The sequence below is a fragment of the Ailuropoda melanoleuca genome, chromosome 16 (genome assembly GCF_002007445.2).
Source record: "Ailuropoda melanoleuca isolate Jingjing chromosome 16, ASM200744v2, whole genome shotgun sequence".
Taxonomy (NCBI): domain Eukaryota; kingdom Metazoa; phylum Chordata; class Mammalia; order Carnivora; family Ursidae; genus Ailuropoda; species Ailuropoda melanoleuca.
The window spans coordinates 69453780-69471551 of record NC_048233.1 but is presented as its reverse complement, the minus strand read 5'-3'; the positions used below and the strand labels follow the sequence as shown (position 1 = coordinate 69471551).

At 40.7% G+C, this 17772-nt stretch overlaps 1 protein-coding gene across 5 annotated transcripts in view; it reads left to right on the top strand.

The window, feature by feature from the left end:
- Positions 1–17772, top strand: part of LRRC4C (leucine rich repeat containing 4C) — a 156861-nt gene that overhangs the window by 94660 nt on the left and 44429 nt on the right. The gene's annotated exons all lie outside the window — the stretch shown is intronic.

The window sequence follows — 17772 nt, the reverse complement described above, 5'->3', positions numbered from 1 at the left end:
AAGAGCTACCATGTGATATGCCAGGTCTCCTGCTAAGTATGTCCTTCCATTATCTCCTCTCTCTTCATCGAGGGCTATGAAGAAGGTATTATGATTCCTCTTTTCTACACTTTGGGAAACTGAGGCCCACTAAGATAAGCAGTTTGTCAAACTGAATAGCATTATGAACCCAAGTCTCCCTCACCATAAAACCCATGCAGAATTATGATTATTTTTTTCATCTGCAGGTATTTGCCTGAGGCAAATCCAGTGGTTTACCCTAGTAGGTAAAGAACCAGGGTTTTAAAACGAGTTGGCCATAATTTGAGACAAAGAATGATTAGGACATAGTTGTTTTTTTTTTTTAAGTGCTTACCAGATACTATTAAAAGGAAAAATGGAAGAGGAACAAAGAAATCAGATCTTTTTATCCTTACTAGATTGCACCAGAAATGGAAAGAACCGAGTTACAGGTGGGTGACCTAAATCTGAGGCCCCAAGCACATTAATATAGACCTGGCCTAGATCCAGAAGGGGAGCAGCAGACATGCTGGTTTTGTTGACACACAGTTATATTTTCCCATTACATAATAAATTTTCCCCGATGCAAGCACATTTAAGAGATTGAAAGAAAGCCGTCATGACTGTTTGGGGTAATTTAATGCCAAAATTTATTCCTTGGAGAAGTTATGAATCAATAGAATATCAAAGACTTGTGCAGGTGTGCACAAAGAAAGCTTTCATGTCAACTATTTTTGCATCCTTTTCATTTCATATCATCAAGGTCCATTTTGAAGCTTCTTTCCAGGAATCAGGACCACAATGTGTATTTGGAATTGGATGTAGCTATATTTTTTTTTCCTATTTGGGGTTAGTAGCTCCCCGGTTTGTAGAGCAGGAGAAAGAAATCTTGCTGCCTTCTGTACCAGTTTTAAACAGAGCAAATGCTGCTATGATTTAAATCTTTTGTGTTCCAATCTTTCGAAACCATAAAAATGCTAAAAGTGTACGTGAATAGAAATGCACAAGGTAGAAAGATGATGTCGTTAATACAGTAAAATGTCTTTACATACTAAGAAATAGTTTGTATTTCTCTTTACATTTTTGGTAATAGAACCTCTATGGACATTCATCCTGATTTTTACTAAAAAATCCCATTACTCAGTGCCAAATATATTATGTTCACATGGATCCTCTCCAGTCAAATCTATAAGGACAGTCATTGAAATGTAGAAAGAGGTATAGAATAAATCTTTTGCAAGCACAATTTAGGGTTTTAGGACCACAAAGAAGTCAGAATTTCAATTTGCTTTTTATAACCAAGATCTTTGCATTTAAAAAATAACTCGAGGTTCAGTTGGAGAAAAGATGCCATTTGAATTCTTGGTGGTAGTTCATCTTCGCTATTTTGATACTGACTAAATTGGCTACTTAGTGCTTCGGGCTAGATTCTTCCATCTTTCTTTAGGACTTTTCCCTTTAAAAGAGTCATCTAATTAGCTGTTTTACACTGTGCTGTGGACAATAAATCTTTACACCTAAGCATCACACCCTAAGGCAAGATTCCTGAATATTGTCTCTTTCCTTTTTCCCTTCCTCCTTCCCCCCTTTACACACACACACACACACACACACACTCTCTCTCTCTCTCTCTCTCTCTCTCTCCCTCCATCCCTCCCTCCCTCATACATTTTTCCCCCTAAAGGCTGATTTCTGGAGTGAAAGTGGGAGCATTGCATCTGTTCTCTACAGGGTATTGATTGTAGAACTCCTTCATCTATGAAAGTCATTTGGAATCCTCTACTCAACCATGTGCTGGAGGAAGTGACTTTACCCTCCAGAATGTGGCAGCATGTTTACGGGGAGGGCACAGGGCGTGAGGACATGTGAAAACATCTCACTTGCAAGAGCCCCTTCCCTTCCTGTTGCCTCATGTTCCTCATGTGTACCTCCGAGCCGGGCTGGGCTGGTGAATCTCCACGGGTCCTTCTCAGCGGTGCCAGTATCCATGGGGCTTGCAACTGGGCTGCTCCTTTTCCAGAGAAGATCCCAGGCAGTGCTGTGGGCGAGGAGGGAGGGAAGAGGGCATTGCAGCTGTCCCTGTCTCATACCCCTGAAGTTAGAGCTGGCCTAAGGAGGGCTGTCAATCCAAACACTTACACGCAGACCAGACCAAATAGACATGCAGGTATCTAACATTTGTTAGCTAAGAACCTTGATTCAGCAGCTAAAAAAAAAAAACCCAAAAAACAAAACAAAACAAAAAAAAACCCAACTCCCGAAAGGCATTTCACCTTGAAGTGTTCTCATCTGCCGCAGAGTGTGCTACTCCGGAGCAGTGCTAAGAGTTCAGATGTAATTTTGCATCTGGCACAGAGCCAGCCATCAAAGTCAAGAGAGAAGTCAGGGTTCAGGCTTCCTTAGGCTTCCCCCACCGCCCCCACTGCTGAGTAGCTGGATTTTTTTTTTTTTTCCCAGACGGAGAATGACGATCTGATTTGAGCCCCAGGCAGTCACCGCAGCTCCTTTGTCGGCTTCCCTGCTTGGCAGAGGCTTGCTAAGGCTTGACTGAAATGTGTCAGTGGCAGCAGTCGCTGCCATCCCTCTGACAAGGCCCTGCCACTCTTGAGCCACCGAGGGCATCCTGTGCAAAATGCTTCCTGACAGAGGGGGCACAGCTCCACGGAGAGATCAAGTGGCAGGTGCAGAGGGGTGGAGGATTTGCTTAAAGGCGGAAGCTGAATGTGTCCATCAGCATCTTTTCCTCCTGGAGCCCGGAACATGGAAATGTCAGAGTGAGGTGGGCTTTCAGGAAACCTACCTTTCCTTGGCAATGCCGTGCACCCATCGCATGGACGTGAGGTCGTCTAGAGTATCATGAGGCTGAGCCTGACTGCCCGGGGTCCTTGTGCCATTGGCAGAGCAAAGATTGCATTGCAAGAGGAAAACGTAAAGGTGGCAGTGATTCATAGACTCCAGAATCCTAGCTTCTAGGTGACAGGTCGAAAGGGGCATTCCAGTTCCTAAAGCCTCTGGATGCAGGAGAGACTGTACGCAAATGCTTTGTGCTTTGTGTTCCACAGACTCAGCAATATCCAGTTCAGGGAGATTTGGTCTGGGAAGGAGATGGCAGCAGGCACGACGAACGCCCTTGTCATGTCCCATTCTTCATCCATCCAGTGTATCTGTGTCAGTCTTCTCCCTGGCGTCCTTGTTGGGAGAAAAAACAAACAAGAGATGTTCCCAGACACTCAGAGAAATACGAACAGCATTAAGCAAAATTGTGAAAAGAGGATAAATCTGTCCTAGGACATTCTGGACTTCCTGTTTTATGTCTTTGATTGCCAGTGTATCCATTCATTCACTTATTCAAACATCCGTTAATTCATTCAGCAAATTGTTGCTGAGCATCTAGTAGGGGGTAGATCTAGTCTAGAAGAGTGAGCAAGAATCAACCAGGTCACTGCCTTCCTAGGGGTTTTTATAAACAAGTAAATAAATAAGCAAGCTAAATCCAGATTGCCAAAAGTGCTACACAAGAAATAAATGGGCTGAAATGGGAACTGGGGTCTGAGAGCTGTAGGGGAAGGGGGACTGCTTAGCACTGGAGCGGTGGGGAAGGCTTCTGGAAGGACACTGAAGGACTGAGATAGGACAGAGAGCTACCAAGGGAAGAAGGAGGGGATGGGAAAGAACATTCCAGGTTCCTCCATGTTGTCATATTCTCAGATGCTTGGACTTTTGATAATGTTCCTCCTTCCATCCTTACGCAGGACTCCTGGCGGCCAATTTTGTCTTCCTGACTTGCTGTGTTACCTTGGGCAAGTTTCTTCACATCTCATGTGCTCTTTCTTTGTCTGAAAAATGGATAGTAGAAGCTTTAAGCTACACATTGAGAGTTATTTCGGTATAAAATGAAAAACTAGCAGGCTTGTCATTTTGTAGGAGCTCAACAAATCTTTGTTCTCCTTTTCACTCTTTCCTTCCTCTCTGCCTCACCTGCATAAATTCAAATTCCTAACTGAAGTGTCATTTGCAACTCTTCCTGGAGATAACTGTCTTTTAGGATGGCTATGATGGTGCAGTGTTGGTCCTCTGTCTGGGAAAGGTTGAGGTTGGGGGTGGGGTGACACAGAAGCCTTTCTTGGGCTCTTGAAGTTGAACTTTGTTGACAGTTGACTACAATTTATGTGAAGCACTAGAAGCTGGAAACCATGGTTTTCAGTCCCATCATCCTTTGTCTTTGGGTGATTAAAGTCAAGGTGGCTCATTCTTGTTTGGGAAAACGGCAGTATTGACGGACAGCCTTTCCTTTTAGCGGCTTCCCAGCCTCCTTGTTGGGTCCCTTTCTCCATTTCCACCATCACTCTGCCCCTCCTGAAAGTGTCCACATTATGTCCCATCACTGCCCCCAGCTGGCTATCAACCGAGGTGCTAGCTGGCAACAGATTCTCACCAATAGTTTCCCCAATAAGGTTTTATACCTGTCATGGAACTTGTTTAAAGCTCACTTTGCACAATTTATTTAAATTTTATTGTGTGAAAGATTCTCTCCTGGGATGAATTGGGATTTGTAATAGCAAGCACTGTAGAAGGAAGGCAACCTGTGAGCACAAGCTGTTCGTACAGGAGGACAATGGGGATCATTCACTCTTTCATGAAAGAGAAGTGGAAAAATCCCTTTATTCTGATTGAAGACTCTTGGCCATGAGATTACATATCCTGCCTCCAGTGATATAATTATCTGACCATTCTCACCCCTTCTCTTCTGAGATAAGAAAGAAAGGGGTCTGAGTGACACCTGTGTTTTATTTGTTTAATGAAACTGACATTACCAGAGATCAACCTCTTTCTTAAAATCTAGATGAGATTTCACTCTACTTATCACTGTTGAAAGTACAATGTCCTTTCTAAGACTACCACAAATTCCTGTGTAGTTTGCATTTCTACAGTCTTCTGGCTCCCTATATCTGACCTATGTGATAGTTTCTTATTCTTTACTGATTTTTTTTCTATGATTATTTCCTTGTTTCCTTCTGGTAGCAATCCAAATACTGACCACAAGTCCTTCTTGATTCCCCTTTCCCTCCCTCTGCTCCCGTTTGGCTGAGACAGCATGCACAGAAGATTTTGTTGGCCAATAAGGAGTAACAATAAGGAGATACATTTGAAATCTCAATATTTAACATTATTCTTCCTAAAGAGGCCCTAAGTCATTTCTATATGCAGGGACTTCAGCTTCCTTTTTGATCCTAGGAACCAATTTAACTTCACTACATGCACATCAGCAATGCTTACTGTGCCCATGTAGTTTACCTCCCAACTCAGGACACTTGAGTGGACAGCAGGCATAAGCCAAAATTCTCCAGGGCAACCAGGATGCGATGTCACCCAAATAACACAAACATTGCTAAACACCCAGCTTAGCCTCTGATTTTTGCCTCTGACTCTCCTTAATTGTTACTGATATGCTCTAGCTGTGATACAGTGATTCAGTTCTATCTTATTCTTCTGTCTTCTGTTAATGATCTATATTATAGCCTTTTTTTTTTTTTTTAAGAAATCTCCAGCATTCAACTCTTGACCCCTCTCAAGGACTTTGGCTTGTACTGCTGATATCCCAAATTCCATCCACGTTTAGAGTGATATCCAGCCTCAGACATATCCACAAGGTTTAACAGTTAGCTCCAGCCTAGGGATTGAAGGACGGAGGGATACAAAGTCAAGGTAACTGTTCCCGAAATTCCTATTTTCAAAATGCAAGCATTCCAAACAGCATGTTTCTTTTTCCTCTTGTTATCTCCCAACCTTTCAATGAATAATAATAATAACAATAATAATAACAAAGAACTGTGCAGAGTTCCTGATTGGTTTTATAATGAGATCATTATCCTAGCTTGATCATGTTGTGGAAGCCACTTTCCAGGCCATAAACTGCAATGTAGAACCGAAGGTCTGGAAAGAACACACTTGAACAGTGGTGGGCCTCTCAGCAATCGACTCCACGCTCTGACCCCTCCGGCGGCAGGTGGTGTGAGGTGACTGATTATTACAGGAAGACCATGCCAGCCTGTGAGATCAGCTGTTTGGTACATTTCAGGAAATGTGAGAAAAGGAAAAAAATTCTACAAGCACTTGGATGTCTCTTTTTTTCCCCCAAACAGGGACTCCACGGTAATTTCATTATTGATAATTACAAAGGAAAAAGCACTCAAATGCAAAAATTAATGTCCAATTTGCCTTTTAATGGCCCAAAGCAAATCTGATGGCTATTACAATCCAATGAAATGAGGATTTTAAAAGGGGGGGGAAAAGCCTTGATTAAATTCCTTCTGCACTTACCCCAGTATGTGCATCTTTCCCTTTCTCTGATTATTCCAAAATTTGCAGAGTACATTTAAAAAATAAAATAATCTAAAATATGTTTTTTCTAATTATAACGCTAGTCTTCTTCTTCTTTTTTTTTTTTTCTTAAGTTTACTTATTATTTGAGAGAAAGAGAGCAAATGCTGCGTATGAGGGCAGAGAGAGAGAAAAAAACTCAAGCAGACTCTGTGCTGGGTATGGAGCCTGACCCAGGGCTCAATCCCATGACCCTAAGTCACAACCTGAGCTAAAACCAAGAGGCAGGTCCTTAACTAGCTGTGCTACCCAGGTGCCCCTGTAAGACCAACGTTCTTATGACCAGGCAGGTGACTGTAGGAGTTAAAGCACGCATTTTTAAAGCACCAGCTGGGTTCAATATGGCTTTGCTGCCTTTGCAAGCTTCTTACCCTCTCTCTGCCTCCTTTTTCTCATCTATAAAATGGGACTAATAATAGTACCTACCTCCTAACATTGTTGTGCGAATTACATGAGTTAAGCCATGTTGAGTTCTTAGAATAGAGCATGGTAAGTGTTCAGTAAATGTTTGCTACGAATGAAGCTGCAGAAAACTATGAAAATACGTCAATAGCAAACATAATCACCTATCCACCCAGAGCCGAGCACACTTAACATGTGGGATGTTTTCATTTTGGCTACTGTCTATTTGTGTGTCTGTGTGTCTGTGTCGTACAGTAAACACGGCTGTGTATCTTTTTTCTTTTTTCACTAAACATTGCCGTTGAACATTTTACATGCAGTTAGAATCATTTGCATACATTTTGGGCTGTATAAAATTCTAAAATAAGAACATCTTTTAAAAAATGATTTATTCTGTGGTGTTTCGTTTGTGTAATTATTTTAATTAAGTAAAGTAGTAAGCCTTAAGTTGAGAGGATAAAGAGAGAGAGAAATTCAGTAGAGTTGTTCTTTTTTTTAACTTATCTGTACTCTGAAGAACCCAGAGGTGATTACTTTTTCTTCTCTCTTTTTGATCGTTTGGATCCTCTGGTGCTGAGGGCAGGGTGGTATGTGAGCTTTATATCTGGGAGTTGGGGCCAGGATGGATGGGGCAGTGGGGAGAAGAGAGGGATATAGTTGGGGAAGACAGACATAATAATATCTATTTTATAATAGTGTTATGAGGATAAATAAGACTGGCATGTAATGTGCTTAGCATAGTGTGTAATAATTGTAATCAGTATTATTATTAATAATTTTTACTTATTACTTTAGAGAGTATATTTTAAGCACTTTCAAATTAATAGGGAGAAATAGATTTAAACATTTGGGTTTGCTTCATTCTGACTCAGTTAACCCCCTCTAATAAGAGCCAGAGTGCATGAAGGAATGGCATTTCTTGATGATTACATTTCCTCACACTAATGAATATTTCAATCAGTCTTACTCCTTGTCTACCACTTAGAGATTTGAGAGGAAGGAATTGGCCACAGGAGGCCACACAAATGGGCAGGTGGATTCTGAGTCCTGGGCTGGATTGGGCTGGGCTGGGCTCGGGTGCCAGCTGTGGGATACCTCTGACTGATGGAGCAAAAGTCCATTTCCCTTCTTACTCTTTCTGATTGTTCATTTACTTGCCTCTGTGTCTTTCTCATCATACTCCCTATGAAACTCTCTTCTCGTGGTTGGCTAGGAATGGACCAGAATTGGATTTACTAACTATCCAATTACCCACATTATCTTGCTCTGTTGCTATCAAATGGAGCTGAACTAGCCTAGCTCTCAGACAGCATATAGCGAGATAACAAGTTCTTTCTCACTTAGCCTGATATGACGTGCTGGTTTGTCACCTACATGAGAAGCCCATCACAAAGCACATTGTCTATACTGAACATGAACCTTACACTGGCATAATTTTGTAGCTGGCCCGAGAAACCAGAGGAATGGAGGTGAGCCCAAGAAAAGCTAAATCAGAGAATTGGTTGCAGTATGCCTTATATTCAAGTGAAGTGTAGGTAGAGTATAGAAGTTTAACCCCAAACCCACTGGAGGGAGAGGAGGGAAAACTCAGAATGACTTTTCTTCTTCCCTCTGTTTCTCTCCTCCACTTCTTTCAAAAAATATATATATATATAGTGTCCTATATGGTATTCTCAGATAAGGGAAGGGTGGGAGGGAAGAAGGACCTACTTCTATAGTGTCCTGGATAGAAAGGATGGTAGTGGGATTATAATGAACCATCTCAGTTTGAGGCATAGAGAACATAATTTTCAAAAAAACCATTAAAAAATACTCAAAAGGCATTATTTTTTATTGTCTGCACTACTGTTTCAGGATAAGTAGAGATAAAACTACTTAGTCAAATGTGTATGGTATGTGTGAAATACCATATAGCCCCTTTGTGGGAATATTATTTCAAGCACACTAAGGGCCTCGGGAAGGAAATCCTGCAGCAAAGATAACAGGCTAAACTTTCTGTACCTATGTAGGCAAAGCTCATTTACCATGGACTCTCCCCTCCTTGCCCTTCCCTCTGCTTCCTTAACCTCCCACCCCCCTCTGCCTCTCCCTTCTTCCCTCCCTCCTTCCTTCCATTCCCCCTTCCTACCTGCCCCCCTTCCTTCCTTTTCCTCTTCCTTTCTTCCTCCCTCCCCCCCTCTTCACTCCCCTCTTTTCCTTCCTTCCTTCCTTCCTTCCTTCTTTCTCTTACAGCCAACTTATTTCTCTGTTGTACGAACCAGCAAATAAGGAACCTTTGCTTTAGGCCTCCTTGTTGTTTCCCATTATCCGTCACTCCCTGGCTCTGGCAGCCTCTTGCTTTGCTCTTCGATTTGTGTTTGCTTATTTCTATATGCATTACCTTCCCGAAGATACCCTGTCAGATCTATCATGGAAGACAGAGATGTGAGTCAGACACGGACATGCCATTGAGGAGCGTATAGTCTAAGGAGACAAGATAAGACATGTACACAATTCTGAAAAATTCTAGGTAGAAAAGGAGAAATCTCATTTGAGAATTGCAGATAAAGTGCTATGGGTATTCAGAAAAAGGAGATGTATGCCTCTTGTCTTTTCTCTTTCAATGACTATTAGAAATTACTGAGGGAAATGGTATAATTCTGTTTTTCAGATCTGGGCAAGGCTGAAATTATTAAAGCACTCATCATGTTATTTGTTCAGAATAAATATTGTGCAAAGTGACCACTAGGCCAAGAGTAAGTTCCCTTTGGCAGGGTTTCTATTGAATCACAAGAGAGCTCTATCTTTTCCCTCCCTTCCTGTCTTCCTCCCTCCATCCATCCTTCTGACTCTTCCCAGTTTTTGGCTATTTTGATAATTTATTGTTTTATTTTCCCCCTCCTTCCTTTTCTGTCTCTTTTATGTCCTGTTCTCTTTCACATTTACTCTGTGTGAAGGATATCATCTTATTATGATAAATATATTATCTTATTTACCTCTCAAAACAATACTGTGAGGTAGGTACTCTAATGATTATATATATATATATATATATAATAAACTACATAAAATGTATACATTTATATAAATTATATCAAAATGTATACATTTATGTAAATTATAAATATACTTCATTTATTCATTTTCATTTCTTTCTTCTTTTTGTTTTTTAATGGTGGGAACTTGGTGGGGAGGTCCAGTGACTTGCCCAAAGCTACGCAGGGAGGAGGAAGGAAGCAGGTCTCAAACCTAAGTCCATCTGCCTTCAGCACATACTGAAGCACAGAACTCTACTTCCTGCCTCTAGTAGGTGACATCATTGAACTTCCGTACTGCTGGTGCTCACAGTCACAGCCCTAGTGCTACCCGTTTCTACCCTACTCAGCTCTTCAGCTGCTGATGCCGTAAATTAAAGCTGTGGCATTCTCATGAAAAATGCAAAGCAAACATGGCAAGATGGCATTTCCACTGGTTTGCACACGTGTGTACTCGCAAGCTTTTGTGCACATGCACACATACACACACACTGTTCTCTACAATAATGAAATTCAGCAAAAGCAACTGCCACTTCTTGGTTAGTAGAGGTGCAGTGACAAAACCAGAATGAAGAGTTGCTCTCAAAGTCGAGGAAAGAAGTGGGAATCAGAGTGGGAGTCAGCGATTCCTAACATTATTATGACTAGCTAGCTGGGGCTAAAAAGATCAAAGTTGCCTTTCCCATTCTGCCCCTATATCTAATTATAACATCTTGAACTTTCGATTTCTGAAGCTCTGTGTTGTAGTTTCACCTGGTGATGCCCTGGAGTTGTGTCTTCTCTCTGCTGCTGATGTACCGTATTCACTCGCTGATCATTTAACTGACATTTTTAGGACACCTGCTGGATGCACAGGTTTATCCTGGGACCTGTGGCTCTGCCCTTAAGGAATGCTCAATCTCCAGGGAGAGGCAGACAAGATAAGCAAGTGCTTATAGTACAATGTGATAAGTTACAGCAAGGCAGGCCGAGAAACTCATATTGTTTGAATGCTTCCTTCCAGGTCAGCTACTTTGCTATTTTACAAGGGTTGTTTGATTTCATTTTACCTAGAGCTCTAAGTGGTAGATATTATTTTTACTTTACTGATGTGAAAACTAAGCCTCAGAGAATGTATGTGAATCATTGAGGCCTCAACAGGAAACTCAACAGCTGCTACGTTCAAATTAGAATCATTCAAATAACATGTAAGAAAGGGATGGCTTTGCAAAGGTGTGAGTGGTTTGGCGAGCCACAAGGGTTGTGCAGTAAGGAACCTGTTGCTATGAAGACAAGAGCTGTCACAAGTCCTAGGCCTGGAGAGACAGCAGGAGGGAGAAAGTTACTGATACCCAGAAGGAGAGGGTCATACAGAGAAGGTCACCTAAGAGCTATAGCATTTGTTTGAAGGTTACAGGGAACCCAGCTGATCCCACAGGGAGGGAACCAGGGGAATAGATGGCCTGCCTACACACTCCCACTCTAATCTCCTGCTGGTGTTCCCATCAGAGGAAGCCCATCCAAAGTTAGAGGACCAAGGAACCCACTGATCTAGTGGTACAAGCCTATGTCCTACCAGGTGAAGAAGCATGGAGAATGGATCTGGAGGGGCCAATGTGAAACACATGGGACATTTTGATGTTTGCAGAAGACCAAACAGTAGTTTAAGAATGGAGCAATTGGTCAAATACCAGATCTATTCTATAACTTTCTGGTTTACCTTTCTTTCCCTTAAACAGTAAATGGGTATGTCTGGTCTCGTTGGTTCCCAGCCGCTGTAGTTTTGCCACATTGACTGGCATGGTACACCATCATTTCTTTCTAGTCTTTCCTTTGAGTCACCCTTTTGCATTCTCCCTCTCGCTCATCATTTCACAACTGCTTGTCCATCTACCTTTTAAAAATATCCAGCTTCTGTGGGCAGAATTGGCAAAACCTATCCTCTGTCCAATTGTGTTTATCAGCTGAATGAATTTGCATTTTCATATTCTTTGGGAACTCACTTTCTTTCTTTCTGTTCTTTTCCTGCCATTGGGGAGCCCAGCCTCCAGATGTCAATGAGATGACTTGATGGTCTATTTTGGCTCAATGAGATGACTTGATGGTCTATTTTGGCTCATGTTCTTTGTGATGCTAGTGATAAAATACTGACTTATAGGCAAATGGAACCTTATACCCTCAACAGGATTTTAACGTTTATTAAAACATTAAAACATTCGTTTTTAGTAACCACCTTGCAAGGTTCCCAAGTCGAATGCACCTCCTACTGCTTTATATTTATCAAAACCAAAATCCTTATTCAAATATCTAAACATTCAATGCAGTTCAGAACCATCTCTGAAACACCCACTATGTGTCAAGCTCAATACTAGGTATAAACACTTAGGGTATGTCAGTATGGAAAAATATAGACAAAGATCTCTGTTCTTGTCAAGTAGGAGAAGATGGAAAACAAGGAAAGGAAAGGAAGTTAGTACAGAGTAATGGTTGAGTGAGATAAAGGCTATCTGTAAAGAAAAAGCAGAGCTGGGTAAGCGAGAACAGTGGTGGGAAAAATGAAGTCATAATATTTTGAACTAATTGCTTAGGGAGGACTTTATGAGAAAGTGACATTTAAGTAAAGACCAAAAAGAGGTGGGGAAGTGAACTTCGTGGCTATGGGAGAAGACAGTTCCAGGCAGAGAGAATGGGCAGAAGTGCTTCTGGTTCATCCAGGGGGTGCCAAGGAGTCCAGGGTGATTGAAGAGGAACAGTCAAGGGAAATAAGTTAGAACTAAATGTAAGGAAAGTAAGACATAATGATGCTATAAAGCCTTTCAGGACATTGAAGGATGATGGTTTTTACCCTAAGTGAGATGAGTAGCCCATGGTGGGTTTTGGTCAGAGAGGGTCCTGATTTGATTTGTTTTAAGTGAGTATTCCCATTGTTTTGTTGAGAATAGATTAGAGGAGGACAAAGGTCGAAGCTGGCAGACATATTAAATAATAAAGTATATGTTATTAAAAAAGCAAATTTAAAAGTAGAAAGAAATAACCTAAAGTTGTCTTTTAAGACTCAATCTTGGGGCTCCTGGGTGGCTCAGTCAGTTAAGCCTCTGACTCTTGATTTCAGCTCAGGTCATGATCTCAGGGTCCTTGAGATTGAGCCCTGTGTCGGGCTCTGGACTCAGCATGGAGTCTGCTTGTCCCTCTCCCTCTGTTCCTTTCCTCCTTCCTCTCTCTGTCAAATAAATAAATAAAATCTTTTAGAGAAAAAAAAAAAAAAGACCCAAACTCGTCATGTTATTCCCTTGCTGGAGTATTATGCTTGGCTCTCTTTATCTCCCAGCCATTGATTCATTCATCTCCCAGTCATTGATTCATTCAGTCATCAACCTTTGAAAAAAAAGATTCCTAAACAGCTACCATATGCCTGACGCTGTGCTATAACTGTAATGAAGCAGTGAAGGAAACGCATTGTCCCTGCACTCAATGAGTTTACATTATAGCAGGGAAGACAATCCAAAAGTCTTCAGTTTTCTTTGCTATGTAATACCACTCAGTTTAATATCTTCATTCTTCAGTGTAGTCCCACTGCACCATTTGACATTGATAAAACATGCCAAACTGACTCCTTAATGAAAACTCGGTGAATTTGATCAGACTCTTCCTACCTGAAATACCCTTGTCTCACCCCTTCCTCCTTTTCTACCAGGGAACATCATGTTGATTATTATGTCATCTCATTCTCCCTTAAACTCCCCAAACAATGTATTTACCCTGCCAGCATAGCTCTTGTGTCACATCAATGTAAACTCTAAATGTGAGGGTCTCCATCAGTACACTGGGAGCTTCTGGAGGACAAAGGTTCTTGATCCATCACCTTTATAGCCCCCAGAACCTAGCTCAGGGCATGGCTCAGAGTCCCTGAATTCACACGTACAATAGTGACAGGATGAGATGCTTTGGGAGTTAAAAACAAATTAAATGACTAAGGAATGTGTTGGAGAAACAAGAAGGGAATAGTACATAAAACAATTAGAGAGCAGAAGGCAGTCTGTAATCAAGTACTGAAATACTGCAAACGGAATCTATAGGGAGGAGACCTTGTGTTCTGGAAGCTTTAAGTAAGGCTGTAGTGTTTTGGGATTGCTTAGGTTCCTGGAACTCATCAAGGACAAGCGTTTGCATTTGGTATATCTGTAGCAGTACCGAAGGGTCAGGGTCTGGTTATCCAGATGGTGACAAATTGCCGTCACTCTGTAGAAGAGGCTGGTCTGAGGCTCCCATGAGCAGACAGTCTCCGGCATCCTCTGAAAGATGAAGCTCTGACTTGAATCGTTTCCCAGTGTGGCCTGTCAGCCTGGGTTTGGACACTGTTTTGTCTGGGTAGAAGGATTCAGCTGTGACTTTGACTAAGTGGACGGTTTCCCCGAGAGAAGCAGGACCTGGTCTCTGGTTTTCCTTGTTCACTGGGAAGCCCGGATGTTGAACTAAGATAGCAAAGAAACCATTCACTTTGATTTACCCATTTTGCTATGAATTTTGAGATCATTTAGAATAATATCTAGACAACTTTCTGAATTTCATTTAATGGCAAATTTAGTCAGTGACATTAAGTCTCTTGCTTTGTGGGTAAACAGCATCATGTCAGTTTAACACAATCAAATCCATTATGCAACCCTGCTTTATGGTGTTAGTACTCAAGAGAGGCAAGATAGAGAGTATTCAGAGCTGGTAAACTAAAATTATCTTATCTGGAAATGTAGAGACTAGATATATTCATGCAATCTCTCTCTGGATCATCAATCTGTGCATCTCACTTATTCCATAACTGTTGCAGCAAGTTGTAATGGGAGGAAAGGAGATTTGAGGTTGAAAATTGTAGATCTGGTACCATCTCTATCACAAAGTAGCTCTGTGACTTCAATCAAAGCATTTGACCTCAGTTCCCTCTACTTTGAAATGGAAATATTGCCTACAATTATTTGACCTGTCTTCTGGGAGAATCAAGTAAGCTAATGAGTAGAAAAATACTTTATCAGCTATAATGCAATAAAAAAAATCCATTGGTTGTTGTTGTGATTCTTGCACTTTTTCCTTTGTCTCTGTGATTAGTATCATCATATGGTCAAATATTAGACTGCTGTTATGGTTATAGCATAGGAAGAAAATTTAAAAACACCCATGAGACTCTTCCTGTGTCTGCTTCATAAATACAGCTTCATGCAGAAAAAAATTGAAAATGTCACACACACAGAGCTGAATCCCCCTTTAGATTCATCATGAAATGTTGATGTCTTTAGCCTTCTAACAGGCTCAGATGACAATTTTGAGAAGGATTATTTCATGTTTCTTTAGCATTTTGAGATAAATCAGTTATTTGGGGATTAAACAACAACCCAGAAAATATGACTTCTATATATTGATGTGACTCCTGGTCTGCAAGTTCATTAAAATCAGTTAACCTTCAGTTAGTGGTCAAGGCCAACAGAAGGAAAATAGGTTTCCATTGTGGGCCTGCAATATTTCATTCTTGTGTGAGTTAAAGAATGGATTTTAAGTTTGTATTTATTAGTGGATTCTGTGACCAAAGAACTCTCAGAATAACAACATTTACTGCATTTTTACTATGTGTCACGCAGTGTGCTAGTACTTTGCAAACATCATCATTTTCCTATCCACATTTTAGGGTAGATACTATTGTTTCTTGCTTCCCCCCCCCAAAGAGTAAGGGGTGGGAGAAACCGAGGCCTCAAAGAGAATGCAACTTGTACAGGTCACACAGTTTGTACGTAAGGGAGCCTGAACTCTAACGAAGATTCTGTCACTCCAGAACCTATGTTTTTAATCCTGATACCTCACAGCCTCCCAAATGAAAGAGAGGTAATGTATTTCACTACTCTATGTACTGAGTGTCTTGGTTTAAAAATACCTGTGATCACGTTTCCCATCAACAACTGACCTAGACCATGGCACATGTGTGGAATATGTGGCAGAAAGTATTTTCTATTTTTACCATGCTTTTCTTCCAAAGGATTCTTTGCTTTTTCCTCTTCCTATGGAACGTCACTGATGGTCTATAAGTATCATCATCTGAGCACTAAGTAAGATCCACTGGGGTTTTAGTCCCCTAACAATCTAAAGACCTTTGTAGACAGAGTCACACAATTAATTGTACTCCTGGGAAGGATTAGGTTTAAAGGATCCTTAGAGTAGAGAAAGCAAACAAGCAAATACAGAAACTAGTAATGCATGGTTGTAGGTGTTCTTGTTGATTGTCCTTAAGGCTTGATCAGTGTTTCCCTTCAATCGTACCACTCATCAATTTGTTGTGTATATATTGAGCAACGAATCTATGCCAGACCCTCTCTTAGAACCAGGAGATATGACAGATAACCACATAGGCAAGATCCCTGCCCCTCGTGAAGTTTCCACTCTAGGTTGAAAATAGGCAATAATAAACCAAGTAATAATTACAGCTGTAACAAGTAATACAAAGAAAACGGCCAACACAGTGTAGCTGTTTCTAGGGCTGTGGGAACAAACCACCAAAACTGGGTGGCTTCAAACAACACAAACGTCTTGCCTCGCAGTCTGGGGGCTGGAAGTCTGAAGTCAAGGTGTGAGCAGGACCATGCTCTCTGTGACTGTTCTAGGGAAGAATCTTTCCATGCCTCCTTTACCTTCTAGTGTTTCCTGGCAATCCTTGGCGTTCCTTGGCTTGTAGATGCATCACTGCAGCCAGTGGCTTTCTCTGCCCTGTAAGTCCTCACGTAATCACCCCTCTGTGATTGTCTGTCTTCATGCAAATTTCCCCTTTATGGGAGGATACCTGTCCTTTCAGACTGAGGCCCACACTAATGACCTCATTTGAAACTGATGACCTCTGCAAATACTCTATTTGCACATAAGGTTACCACTTAGTTCCCTTTCCTTATTTCTAGGAAGTCATTTCCATACTCATAAAGATCCCATTATTTAATGTATCTATGATATAAAAATATCAATAGTACATGAAAATAACTACTACTCATTGGTTTATATGTGTCAAGTACAATGTAAACCATTTTAATGCATTGCCTCATTTAATTAATAGGTCTAGCAAAAAGCAGTGCCCTAGATCTGCAAGTCTCTAGATGATTGTAGTTATTACTAGGATTTTTATTCAAACATTTCCACCCTGCTTTTCTAAGTTCAAATGTCTTAATCTTTCAAGCTAAATTTAATGCTGAATTTCCAAGCAATTTTATTTCATGCATTAAGTAAATGATATCAATATGCAGAAACAACAACAAAAAACCAATATAAATCAGTTTCTGATCAAGTTTGATTGTTACAATAATTACTAAACTCCAACAAACAATATAAAAATCAATTCCTAAAGTGACACTAGAATAACTTTTTCAGAAGTTTTTATTTTTTTTTATGGCTTTTACAAATAATGAGTTCTTTTTAGTGTAAGATACTGTTAGGTATCTTAACTGAAAGTTAAATTCAGCTTTTCCTAAAATAAGCTTTGGGGAGTAAAAATAAATGTAAATGCTTTGGATAAAGGGAGGCTTGATCCACTTTCTCACTATATATTACTTGCCTCCCCCACCTTGGAAAGGTCATTAGCATGTAAAAGTCTCTGAGAAGTCCTGCAAATAAAGCAGCATGCTTTACCTTAAAGCATAGTCTCTGAAAAGGGTAATCACAGACATCCTCTTCAAACTAAAATTATATCTATCACATTGTGAATAAAAATACTCTCCTCTTATTTCTTGTTCATGTGTTGGGAAGATAAAGTGAGCCTGAAATTTCCAGAGGCAGAATTGTAAATCCACAGGTAAACTCCCACTTGGCGACCAGATTCTTTCCTCATACCTTGGATTTCTAATTTCTTAGCAATAAGAAAGGCTTATAATAGACCTCAGATTTTTTATTTATTTATTTATTTATTTATTTATTTATTTATTTATTTGACAGAGACAGACAGCAAGGGAGAGAGAACACAAGCAGGGGGAGTAGGACA